Source organism: Chaetura pelagica, unplaced genomic scaffold, assembly GCF_000747805.2.
Source record: "Chaetura pelagica isolate M959 unplaced genomic scaffold, ChaPel_1.0 scaffold470, whole genome shotgun sequence".
NCBI classification, from domain to species: Eukaryota; Metazoa; Chordata; class Aves; order Apodiformes; family Apodidae; genus Chaetura; species Chaetura pelagica.
Genome location: NW_009951911.1, coordinates 47,446 through 48,066, shown reverse-complemented (window position 1 = coordinate 48,066; position 621 = coordinate 47,446).

The window sequence follows — 621 nt, the reverse complement described above, 5'->3', positions numbered from 1 at the left end:
CATGGAGAAGATGGAAGAGTTTGTGTACAAGGTACAGGAACCTGGAGTCATCCCCAAGTCCTGGTTGTGGAGTGTTGAGGAGGCTGGAATGGGGGGAGGGGACACATCCCTGTGTCTGGGAGAAGCTCCAGGTGCCTCTGTTGAGATCTCCAGCTCTGGGATTAGGGTGGGAAGGGGCTGGTGGTGCCTGGAGAGCACTGGTGGGTTTTGGAGGGTGAGCAGTGACCTGGGAAGCAGGTCCCAGTGTCCTCCAGCAGGGCCCAGGAGCACCAGGCAGTGTTGCTGGTTGCACCCGGAGCTTCTCAGCAGGATTTGGGGCCAGCTCTGTTCCCAGCCACACCAGGAGCCAAGTGGGAATGTCCTGCCCCAGGGACCAGCTCCTTGGGGTGCAGAAACAGCTCAGCTGGAGGATGAGAAACTGCTGAGTCCCTGGGAGAGTGGGATGGGGGGGCTGAAGGTCTCCCCAGGAGCTGGGGTGGCACAAACTCAACTTCCTGAGGAGCCTGATGGGGCCTTCCCAGCCCTGGCTGGAAGTTCCACACCTGCCCCCAGGCTCCTGGGGGGGAGTAGCCACCAGCCCATGGGCCAGCTAGGAGCCCTGTGGGCCAGCTGGTTGCTCTG